Here is a 9,170-nt window from a genome sequence, read left to right as displayed (position 1 = left end):
GACACATAGGCCTTCACGTACAACTTCTCGCATTTGTTGGTGGTGTAAAAAAAAAACATGTTTTTTTTTTTTACACCATTCATTTCATTTCATTTACGCTGGCTATCATTATTTTTGCCTCCAAATTACACACCGACCTCGCTCTATACTGACGGAGCCCCACATGGTGCTGTTTGCACTGCAAAACTCCTTATTTCACTAATGACAGCTCCGTGCTATAAACTGCGCATCATAGCACGTCACCCGGCTGTAAATAAATGTTCATCACTGAGTAACACGGCCCATTCTTCATATCTGCTGGCAGCCACAGAGACTAAATCCCTCAAGAGATAATAATAATAATAATAATACATTTTATTTATATAGCGCTTTTCTTAGAACTCAAAGACGCTTTGATAAGATAAGGCCAATTATGTTAACTTTGTTGACGCGGCAACACTGAGAATCATTACTTTTGACTGATATCCTAGCAAGGGCTCTAAAGATTCATTTGAGTTATCTCCCATTGCTATAGAAAGTTATCCTTTGTGAACAAACTTCTGTTGCAGTTGTCGCCCATCGTGATGGCTGAAAGCTTCTCTTATTTCACGTGTCGGCCAACGGAACCTGTGCTGCAAGAGACTAAATCAATAACCTCAGGAATCCCTTTTTGCGCTGGCCTTGGACAAGCTATGTCGGCGCTCTGCATGCTTCTGTTGCAGGTCCAGTGTCCTGTGAGATACTTATCACTGGCATGTCAGCGGTAGGGCCGGGTACAAGTTTCAATAGCTGATCTATTAGAACGTCGCTTCTGGAACTCCCAATAACAAAAGGTTTTGCTCGTCCCTCTTTGGCACAGCGTCCAAAAGACTATATAAACCGAACCACATGACAAGCGTTAAATTGTCCACAAAACAAAATAACAGAATAAAGGTTGCTGGTCGAGATTCACATTCTGATCAGCAGTTTTCTCCTTCCTGTAACTTGAAATGAGTCACATACCTCCAGAGAGCAATTGTGCCCATGAGTAGCTCTAAGTCATCCTCTAAATGTATGCTTTAACAATACGCCGCGTCTGGGGCTTTGCTGTGGCCGCTGGTTCACTGAGCTGGGTGTTCAATGTCATAAGAGATGATAGAGGTCCCAAATGCACAGAAACCCATGCCCGACATAGTCACGGCAAAATCCTCCCCTGCCTGCTGGAGCCACTGTTCCCCATTCAGGGATCATAAGCAATTGATTCCACACCTCACTGTCGGTTCTTCCCATGATGCCATGCTGCTGTCTATTCAAGTTCAATGCCGTCACGGCTGACCGGTGACGTCCTTGCCCTCAGTGCGACCACGCGGTGACCAGCGATCCTTTGTTCTGTGTTCATTTGCAGATGATGAGGATGAACAGAGGGAGCTTGTCACAAAAGACAAACACGATTACACAGATTAATCTAGCGTGTGACTGGGCAAGCCGGAGCGATGTGTAATAAAGTGGTATATGGGGAAATTGCACCACCTTGTGTGCAAAAGGACCCACTAGAGGAGGTCAGAATTACTTAGCAAGACGGGTCCGCAATGTCAGAATGACAGCAATGACAGAGGTAGTAGAGGAAAGGGCTGCATGTGCCTATAGAGAGATAGGAGGAAAACTCTAAATAAATCACCATTCTCTTGCTCAGAGGAGCACTATAGTGTTTTTAATGTCTTATTCATGACTAAAGTTTTTCAATTATTAAAGTTGGGTCAAATATCAAAGAAGGATGATAAACTGTGAGACAGCAGCTTGCAGAGTGTTGAACATTTCTCCCTGCAACGTACAGAAATATTCCTTTATACCTACCAACAGGAGCGGTGTGCTGGTTTGAGTCATTCTCCTCAAGGCTTTTTTCCCATCTGAACTCCAAGCAAACAGGGAGAAATCGCTTCATCCTCAATCTCTAGACGCCTGAGCACGAAAACATCTGCTATGTTGTCGACAGACAGACAGACGGTTTCAAGAGCCCCGTAGTAAGATCTTCTTCGCCACAATGTCGTCCTCGTCATGCTGTAACAGATTAAACAAGCTGCGGACGCTCGGAGGAAGAGCGTGTCCTTGATGTGCCAAAACAACCAAGTTGTGCATTTCCTGCGGGTCCATGTGAAAAGAAAATCATAACCGGGTGTGATGGGCTGTTCAGCGGGAAAGTCTCCAAATAATAACACTTTATAATAGTGTTTGTTGTTTTTATTGCAGTGGGCCCGAGTCCGTGGAAATTTAATTACGTTTATCATAGGGTGATGAGATGATAGCACAAGTAAATCTGTCACCTGAGGGCTGCCTGCTGAAGCTGCTCTGACATACATCGAGATGGCCTGACCCTTCTCGTGTGCCAGACGGACGGCGTCGGTTCAACAAAGCCATAAAGGAAGATAAAGACTTTGTGTCTGATCAATGGGAGGAGGGAGGGGTTAAATCCAAGTGAAACGAGAGGCGCTCACCAGATGGATCGGGATCGTGGTTTGATGCAGAGTAGTTGTGATATCTCCGCTGGCAAGCATGGCTGAGGTTCGGCTCCTGTATTTCGGAGAATGACATCAGCAGTGATGATGGTCATCAACTGCTAACCATTTCCCTCCGGCTCGGCTTTCTTATTTCAACTGGGGAGTTGGGCGGGTAGGTCACCATGCTACGTCCAGGAGTCCAATGACTACCATTTATAAGATATCGATTTCAAACTTCACTTGTGCTGGAAATTAGAAGAGTGCTGAGGACAGGCACAAAGGGTTAAGAGTAGAAAAACAACATTTATTTAACCGTGCACAGGTGGGCAGCCTTGCTCTGGGCCAAGCCCAGACCCGATTCAGCTGCCGAGAAATAATTCACAGGAGTCTTCTGTCTGTTCCCAACACAATAAAGCAAATGCGAAGAAGCAAACAAATAGTCAAGACCGGAGAAAATGATTACACGGGGGCAATTGAAAAGTAATTGAAATTAATGTCCCTACCGAAAGCCCTGGAGGTGGCCTCTGTGATCATAAATCCAAGGTGTCCCTGTTCACAGACCGTTTTTTTTAAACATCCTGTTACGGAGGGTGAAGAATGGGCTATGAATTATGGATTATAACGGAAAATATTTGAAGATCATCTAAAAATAGTTTGTGATTTGTTGAAGTCATTCTAAATAAAAGCCTCTTTAGCTGCATCAGGAGCTTCTTTAAATTCATAAGACGCCAAAAGGAACAATGGTAAGCAGTTATCTCTGCACCAGACGACGATGCAGTCACACGGGCTCTTATTTTTAGATATGCAAATACTAGGTTCTGACCTTGAATTAACTACTGTCACTGAAATTAGATGCCACATGAGCTGCGGGCTACGGAGCAACAGCCCATACCGAAGCTTTCTCCGCCAAGCTAATGAAAGCCTCTTAGATCACGGTCCTCTCTGCATCCTGACACGCTCCTTCCAGGTCGTCCTGTCGAAAGGTACCAAACGGCCATCACTGACCATGCGTTTGGAAACTGCTGGAATGCAGCCGTCTGTCAATCACACAGAAACTGAATCATCATGCCTGGTGAGTGATAAAAGAAAATTTTGACAAAGTGTGTGTGTGTCCCGAAGATCATTGCTCTGAGGGCTGTCAGGGTAATTCCCAGTGAGATGATCGACTCCCAGGTTTAAACATGCCATCATCGCTTCCTTTTAACGCAGCTTGTCCGTAATATTTGAGCGCATTTTTATGGTCCTTCAGTATCACCCCACACAGTGCCATCCCAAACCATTCAAGGCATTAATTGAGCCCTAAAGCAAGGAAAGCACACTGGTGTAGTTAATGCATTGTGTAAACTGGTGGACTGATGACGATGCGTGCACACGTAGAATCGCAGCAGCTCTCTGCAGCAGATGAAAACCTCGGGTGTAGTCCCTTTTTTACTCCCGGTCCCTGCAGGAATCAGCATCAATCAGTGAATCAATAAATGTCAAAACATAGAAACACACACACACACACAAAAGCATCCAGCGTTCCACTGAATTGTAAAATGGGCTGAGACTTTATAATCACACCGAACATTCATCAGTAGGACGGCGCAGTCGTTCATCATTGATGGATCCTTCATCTGCATAGCGCTTCTTGTTGCCCTCACCAGGTCTTTTAAAACTCCACGTCGTCCCCAGTAAAGCATCATTCCCAGACGCTCCTAGAGATAATAGACAAAGGTTTTATTGACTTCTCCTGACACTGGATGCGTCCACTCATCCTAACAGGCAACTGGAAGTAGGATTAACGCAAACACACCTGAGATCCCTCATCTGCTCTTTCAGCTCGGAATTTCAGGATTGAAAATCATCATTTGTCTCCTTGTGAGGCTTTTTAAATCCTCTCGATTGCTTCTCAATTGTTGAGCTGCTGGTGAGCTAATCATTACCTCGCTGGATCTTGAGATGCCCCCCCCCACCCCTACACACACACGCTGCTTCTCCTCCTTTATTTTTTTACTTACCCCTGGCATTTATTTCACAACTACATGCCATTTAGTTCAATAAAAACTTATTGGAGAGGGAAAATAGCACTCTCCAAGCTAATGGGTTTTCTAAAAGCCAATTAAATGAAGTAAACTTATGAACCCATTAGCTTAGCACAATTGCTAAAAGTGCTGTATTTGTACCATCATCTCTAGTCTCATGTCTGTCCCACAAAGCATTGCTGGTTTTGTGGAACAGTTGTGACTCTGACGGAGATAGATAGGATTTAATGGTGCCACACGTCTTATGAGCTATCATAATGTCTATTTTGGACTGAATGGTGCAAATTTGCTTGTCGATATTCACTAAAATGTTACCAGGAACAAGTAAACAGATTCCTTGACAACTTTAAATTTACAACAGTCAAAGTAAAATGAAAGCATTATCAATGTTCAGCTCCAAATGCGGCAAACATATTCAGTTTCACTAATAAACCTCATCACAATCGTTTCTCAGTGCATTTGCTGCCCATTCAAGCTAGAGCAGACAATGACGTCTTTGTGTTGTCTTCATGGACCTCTTTTCATTTGAAACAGCTTATTTCATTATACAGTGGTACCTCAGCTTACGAATTTAATCCGTTCCGGGACTAACCTCGTAACGTGAAAACTTCGTAAGTAGAGACGCATTTTGAATGTAAATGCACTAATCCGTTCCAAGCCCCGCAAAAGTATTGTAACGGTTCATGTTTTAGGAGTGTTCATTATTCCTACGCTGCAGAGAGTCCGCAAAGGCATCCAGGGAGGAGGGGCGGTGTGTGTGTGTGTGGGTGCCGCGGGGAGGAGGAGAACGGGAGAGCTGCGTAGCTCCCGCAGCTCTCCCGTTCTCCTCCTCCCCGCGGCACCCACACACACAGAGAGTTACCCGTCGTGTGCTTATTCCAGCGTCCGACGGACGCTACATTATGATATTTTTTTAAATATTAATCTACCTGTTAGCTGTTACTTTTTGTCCTCTTTGTTTACTGGTCCTTTGCGGTGTTTTCTGCCTCGCGTTTCTTGAAAAACTGATCCGATGACGTCTGCTTTTGCCGGCTTTTGACAATCCGTCGGAAATGTGCGAGGCAGACGTCATCATAATGAGCAATAGCCGGACTTGTCAACACTTTTTCCGGGTGACACGAGGGGGACACGAATAGCATGCTGAGATACACGCATACGCAACGGGTTGCCAGGCAGATGGCAGAGCAGCTACAAGTTTGTTTACGTTCGGTGAACTCTGGGAGCGGCGAATAGCGCTATTCGCCGCTCCCAGAGTTCACCTCGTATCCTGAAATGCTTCCGTAACAAGAGGCAATATTTTCCCATTCAGAAACTTCGTAACCTGAAAATTTCGGATGTAGGGACATTCGTAAGTCGAGGTACCACTGTACCACAGGCAAACAGGAAATCTGTCTGAAGTGGAGATTTCTTCAACATTCAACATGTCAGTTAACTCACTTACACTTTTATCTAAAAGTCTGTCCATCTGTGTACTGCAGATATATACACTGCGTATTGCTGCAGAGACTGATATTGCTCGAATATCTGTCCATTCCGACTGAAGCGTGAAAGAAGCTGTTTTTGTTAAGTTGGCGCTCCTTCCACAGACACAATCCAAACGTTTCATCTCGTTGTTTGATCTGTACGTGGCAGTAGGGCGACAGAGAGCGAGGAAGTGCTTCAGGGAATGAAGCCAGTAAGACAGGGCTTAGTTATCACTGTGGTTTTCTTGTTGGACTGATTGCTCTCTCTGTCTCTTATCTGCAGCAGCGCATCAGACATCTCATAACAAGACTGAAGACTATCTGAGACACGTCAGTCAAGCATGGGAGGTTGAAAAGCTGAATCTTTATTAGCTTCATTCATTCATTTTCCTGACGGCGAGACAATCAGTAATCATCTCGTCTTCAGCCGCTTATCCGGATGCCTGTCGCTGTTTACGCTGGAGTCGATCCCAGTTGACTGGCGGGGTACACCCTGGATAAGTTGCCAGTTTAACGCAGGGCCACATAGAAAGACAAACAACCATTCACGCTCACGGTCAATTTGTCCATTCAACTATGTTATATGTTTTTTGGAGGTGGGAGGAAGCTGGAGAGCCCGGAGAGAACCCACAAAGGCAAAAGGAGAACATACAAACTCTGCACAGAAAGGCCCGAAGTGGAATTGAACCGAGAACCTTCTTGCTGTGAGGCAACCGCAATACTCACTGCACCACCGCGCTGCCTTCTTTATTAGATGAATAATAATTTAACAATTCTGTAGTTAACTGAGGAGAAATTACTATCTATTGTTACACTATAGAAAAACAATGTCCTGTCCTGAATAATAGGAAGAACATTTTCCATTTGTTTTGAAGATAAGTTAAAATATCAGGGAGTTCTAATAATACTAATAATAATTATTGTTATTATTATTATTATAATCATCATCATCATAATCAAAATCATAGTAGCAACAAAGCATTTATCCTGGGTTTGTGGCTCCTTGACCACTTTTGAGTTTTTACTGAGGCTATTGAATCCAGTAGTTGGTCCAACATATCCCTGAATGCCTGGCGTGTACTGTCCTCCTCGATCACGACGTGTCCATCCATGCCGTAACGGACACTGCCCTGAAATCTACAAGATATTCCCTCAAACTCGGACGACTTCTGTGTTTTTTTTTTTCTTATTTCACAAAATTAACCGAGGAAAACTGACACAATTGAACACTTAAAAAGTCGAAAACATTCAGCAGCACCTGAAAGTCAGACATAATAATGCAAGAGCTCAACACACAGAAAAAAAAACTGGAAAAAAAAACCCCAACCTGCTGGGCTGTGAACGACTCCAAATTGCGGTACACGTTGCTATCGCCTGGAGTTTCCCAGCTGGAACGCGACCGTCTTTCAAGATCTTACAGCTGTTCAAAAAGGACATCAAACGGGGAAAAAAAAAACACCAAAAGAAACTCTGAAGGGAAAGGATGACATAAAGATGCTCTGTGAACCACAGGGAGGGTCCAGACCTTTGAGTTCTGGATGTAGCCCGTCTAATCAATCCATGTCCACAGGGGCAGCTCCACATTGGCTCGGAAAGCTTCATCTTTTCCTTCTTGTCGCACGTGCCTGAATTATGACCCCCCCCCCTACACAGGGGACATGACAGCCATATAGTTTACCACAGGTGATCCAACGCTCTTTATTAATACATAACGCAGTTCGTTCTACAGTCTCACAGGACACACGGAATCACTCACACCCACTCTCATCCCATAAACTGGTATCAGGTGGGTATCAGGTCCATGCCCACACTGCTGCTGTGACCCTCCTTCATCTGCGAGCTGCATCGGAACAGTTCCTATCCACATGATGGATGATCCCGCCGAGTTTTTTTTTGTGACGCCGTGTCGGTAGGTTAGACACCCCCCCCCCCACACTGATAAGGTGACAACAAAGCATAATTTGACAAATCCTTTTTGGTGTGACCGGTGACGCGTGAGGCTGAAATGAAAACAGCAATATTTGCTAAAAATGACTGACCTTTCTGTCTGGTATTGACCGGTGGAAAAAAAAAGAGCTTACATGGTAGAGTGGAGAGGCTTTATGAAGCTTGTAAATCCATCTGTAATGACAGTGGAGTAAAACTGAAAGTGGAATGTGTTTCACCTGCCAGTACCGGGGTCTGGGGTCACCTGTGGCCCGTTAGCCTGCTGACAGCAGCACAACCCACTGGTGGGCTGCTCACCCTATTTACTTTTACTGTACACCTCTACACTGTCTTACGGTCCACACATGCTGCTATTTTTACACATGAAACGGAGCGTTTGGAGACTCTGCTGGAGATCTTGGCATGCTGTTTAGTTGAACTTTACACCAATCCATCCTGGGCTCTGTTGCAGCATGAAGACGGCTTCTCTCCGGGTCCCTGTCGCTAAAGGGACGCGACCTGCTGACCACTCCAAAACGCTCACCAGTACCAGCCAGTGGGAACTTTAGCATAACTGTGTGCATATAAAAAGTAAAAAGAATTACTGTATTATTACTGGTAAAGTTGAGATTCTGCAAATATGTATAAATGTGATTAAGGGTCGGACACTGACGGTTTCCATTCATCTGCCACATCCGATGATCGGACCGTGAAGGACGGCTTAATCAGCAGCACTTCATATATGCTTAACATGGAGTCATGGTATGTCCTGGGTTCACTGGTGTCGTTACTCAGATGGTGTACATAATTGGTGACTGTTGAAAAAGTCTTGTTGATAAAGAATGGACGGAGGCAATCTGAGAAGCACCTGGTAGATTCTTTGGACTCGGGCCGTATGGCTGATCCGTTTCCTGGTGAATACCACCTCATCTGTCTTCTTTAATGTAGAAACAACTGCCTCCACTGCAAGCTGACATGGCCTGGGGCACTGGTGCTGCCGTGGAGCCATCCGCCACTTTGTCAGGAGCTGAGTCAAACCCGATGAAATTGTAAGACACAGAATTTATCTGACAGCATCACTAATTTGAGAAAAATTGGACAGCATGTTGAATTATCTCCGTTATCTGGTATCACTCAGAGATTATATCTCAGTGTAAGGTGCACACACAAGAACTTTATTTTCTGCCACAGCTCCAGTTGAAGACTAGGAAGACACATTCTGCTGCTTTACACCAGCAGGTCTTCAGAGTGCTTTAAAAACTTCAACCATTAGTGTGTTGTCTCTGCCAAACAAACCCTCTGTT

The 9,170-nt window shown here is 44.6% G+C and overlaps 1 pseudogene; it reads right to left on the bottom strand.

Annotated features, from left to right (window-relative positions):
- Positions 1-1,079: 1,079 nt before the first annotated feature.
- LOC137899544 (protein sel-1 homolog 3-like) lies at positions 1,080-8,875 on the bottom strand (annotated as a pseudogene).
- Positions 8,876-9,170: the final 295 nt, after the last annotated feature.

The sequence above is a fragment of the Brachionichthys hirsutus genome, chromosome 9, assembly GCF_040956055.1.
Source record: "Brachionichthys hirsutus isolate HB-005 chromosome 9, CSIRO-AGI_Bhir_v1, whole genome shotgun sequence".
Lineage (NCBI taxonomy): Eukaryota > Metazoa > Chordata > Actinopteri > Lophiiformes > Brachionichthyidae > Brachionichthys > Brachionichthys hirsutus.
Note: the sequence above shows the minus strand (reverse complement) of the source record. Positions and strands in the feature narration are given on the sequence as shown.